The sequence below is a fragment of the Mus pahari genome, chromosome 17 (assembly GCF_900095145.1).
Source record: "Mus pahari chromosome 17, PAHARI_EIJ_v1.1, whole genome shotgun sequence".
Classification (NCBI taxonomy): Eukaryota; Metazoa; Chordata; class Mammalia; order Rodentia; family Muridae; genus Mus; species Mus pahari.
In genome coordinates this window covers 11,366,025-11,369,595 of record NC_034606.1, presented here as the reverse complement: position 1 = coordinate 11,369,595, position 3,571 = coordinate 11,366,025, and the positions used below count along the sequence as shown (strand labels likewise).

Below are 3,571 nucleotides of genomic sequence, written 5' to 3'. Positions count from 1 at the left end.
CTCCCTCCCTCAGTCTTTTCTCTCCCTTCCCCCTCCCTCTCCTTCCCCTCCCCCTCTGTTTCCTTTCTTCCCCAACACATGAAAATTAGGAGACAGACACCACAGAGAATAAATTGATTGCAAATTAAAACTGGGACTTGGAGCTCCCCAGATTCATCTGCCATTCCCAGTTTTCACAGAGGATTCCCAGCTGGCCCTGTTCCTGTATTCTCTCTCATAACACCGCTTCACTATTACCTACTTCTTTTTGTATGTGCTTCCCATTTCCTAGTTTTCATTCAGGATGTTGGTGTAGCTGTCATCCACCTACCTCAAGTAAAACTCCAGATCTGTCTTCAAGGCACAGAATTATTTACTGCTAATCAAAACACTGTCTACTTATTTGCGCATTTAACTATTCAGATACCCAACAGGACATCCTACATTTCAGGATATGTCGATTATCCAGCCTCATTGTCTGGGTGGGATCCCCCTTCCCCTACTTTGGTTTTAAGTTTTCTACCTCCAAAACCCACCTACACACTTTCTCTTTCTGAGGACACAGTCGATGATCCTTAGAGAATACAAGACTGGCCACATGAACTGGCTGTATTCCTGATAGAATGAATCTGGTTTGTACATGTATCCAGAAGTGACCATTTAACATTGAACATGCTACGTAGCAACAGGTTCCCAGTCACAACTGTTCCCCCTCTCTCAAAAAACACTGGGCATCTGTAACTCTTTATCCAGGGGTGAGGTGATATGGAATTTCCCAGTCCATGTTAAATGAATATACAATGCTTATGTTTGATTTCCCACCCCTCCCTGCCCCCCCAAATGAAAAGGTATCTTTTTTGTTTTGTTTTTTCAATTTCCCAACCTATATCGATAGAGACTGGTTTTCATTTTATAAATTTTCTGTAAATTATACAAGCACTTTTCTTTTTTATCTAAAAATTTTTCATACAAAGTCTTTGATCATGGTTGCTCTTCCCCAGATCCTCCTGACGTGCTCTCTCTCTCTCTCTCTCTCTCTCTCTCTCTCTCTCTCTCTCTCTCTCTCTCTCTTAAAAAAGAAAAGAAAAGAAAGAAAGAGAGAGGAGGAGGGAGGGGGAGGGAGGGAGGAAGGAAGGAAGGAAGGAAGAAAGGAAGGAAGAAAGAAAGAAAAGAAAAGAAAAGAAAAGAAAAGAAAAGAAAAGAAAAGAAAAGAAAAGAAAGGAAAACTACACAAAAGAAGAGGTAGAAAGATTGTAAGAGCCAGAGGTATGGTTCCATAAACAAAAGGCGGATACACATCTGACCTCGCACAGGCTATGGCAGCCCATAAAGACCCGACAGATTCAAGCTAGACAAAATCCCAACACTCAGACGAGGAAGTAGACACAAAAAGTCTCATGGCAAACCAAGCAGCAATTTTCCGTTGCTACCTGCTAAGAAGGGAAAGTCCACTTTCTCCAAGGGAATGTTGTTGGGTATGCCAACCACACTTCAGGGCAGGCCAACACAAATGAACGCCATGGGGTTTTGCTTGCTTGCTTGATTACTCTTTAGTGGGCTCTATGCTTTGTTTTGGCTTTTATTTATTTATTTATTTATTTATTTTGGTCTCATTTTTTAAAAACAATCTTAACATTCTTCAATGCTCTTTTTATTCTAATTTATGTTTTCTAGGGTTTTTTTTTTTTTCAAAAAAAATACATTTTATTTGATGATGTGATTTTGTAAGCTAAAAACTGCCAAAATAATGAGGTTGAATTAATAAACACGACTAATATTTCATAGCATGATGCTGCCAGTGAAGAAAATATGTATGAGGTTGTTACGTCTTTTTACTTAATCTTTCATTAAATGAATATTTTATTGGAATGTAGCATATGTACAGAACACCAGAATATCATATTTTCTCTCTGAGCCATGATTTCACTTTTGCTTTTAAAAGACAGTCTGGATGGATTTTTCCTAAAGTTTTGAAAGGCTATGTAGCACAATCATCAAAATCCAACTGAGATGATACTCAGCCCTCCACAACCTGATTAGTTAGCAATGGAACAGGGAAATCGATTCATCTTCACGAGCTCACTCACCTAGTAGGCACTTAGACTATTACTTAGGCTAACGCACGCATGTGCATAAAGCCTGGATTAGGAAAGAACTGTATCTGCTATGATTATTGCCTGGACTTTCTTGAAATACTCTGCTTACATCTTCACCTCATCTTAGGCTACTTCCCTACATTTCACTCTATGTCACAGCCAGAACTCGGGGTGCAAGGCTTACAGTGCACATGACCGGGTGCCAAGCCCATTCTCTCTGAAAGTCTGAGCCCCTTCAGTTCACTCCATTACTGTTCTCAGTTTCCAAATTCCATCTTCAGACAAGACTTAGCAGACCCTCCAAGCCCGGAACATCTTCTATCAGCTCCCAAAGCAGACAGTACTCACTGTGAACACGCATATTTGCTCTAAGTAGCTTACTTTCCGTGTTTACCTTAGTTGTACCAGTCTGTAAACCCTTTGAAAGCGGGGAGCTTCTCTCCTTCATGTCCCTAGTTGCAGTATCAGGCACAGTGCCAGTGTTTGATATATCACAAATGCCTCTTCAGTAAATATCAAAAGCCAAGAAAGTAGACAAAACAAAGACACATTTTACTCTTCACACACCTTTTTAATACTGAACATAAATACTTATAAAATTTTAGTCTACCCCCTTGTTGCTTTAAGTGGTAGCACCTCAAAGTGAGTCTGTAAGACCTTCTTTAGCCCTGATCATACAGCAAGCTTGATGACGAGAATGCAAACGGAAGTAAGTCATTGCAGATGAGCAGATCTGCTCTTTCCCAGCCTGTGCTGTGTACACACTGCGCACAGCCGACCTGGCTGAGCCAGCCCTTGTGGCTGTCAGAGAGGAACAAGAATTATGGGTGTTTGCTTGCTTGGTTGGTTTTGTGAATGTCACATCATGTAGATATCTATGAACTTCCATGACAGTGATAAAGAGACCGCTGAAGACTGTCTACTGAGCTGCACTACAGGACACCCGAAACTGTCCTCTCGGATGTAGTCCTCTCTCCTACCCACTTCCTTACCAAGTGCTACTGAGTCCATCTCCTTAACATCCAGTAAGCCTACTTTCTTTTCTGCATCATCTTAAATTTATTCAAATCTATTTCCGTTCAGTACTAGACAATCTACGTGTAGCCACGATCTCAACAATACACCTTTACAGTCCATTTCTTAAAGCAGTGGCTCTCAACCTCCCTAATGATGTAACCATTTAAAACAGTTCCTCCTGTTATAGTGACCTCCAATCATAAAAAATGTTTCCGTTGCTATTTCAAGCCTATAATTTTGTTCTTATGACTTGTAGAATAAATATCTGTTTCTGATTGTCTTGGGCAACCCTTGTCAAAGGGGTTGCAACCACAGATTGGAAACCACTCCTTTAAAGTGTATAGCAAGAAACACACACACACACACACACACACACCAAGTGAAGCCATTTACTAACTCTTGAGTGCCCTAAAGAAAAAGGTAATCGCCATCTCTCAATTCAAAAGAACTTTCTACTTTCTGCTCACCACCCACACCTC

General features: G+C 40.6%; 1 pseudogene across 4 annotated transcripts in view; it reads right to left on the bottom strand.

Annotated features, from left to right (window-relative positions):
* The window catches only part of LOC110334638, a 120,859-nt pseudogene that overhangs the window by 49,436 nt on the left and 67,852 nt on the right, over positions 1–3,571 (bottom strand). The gene's annotated exons all lie outside the window — the stretch shown is intronic.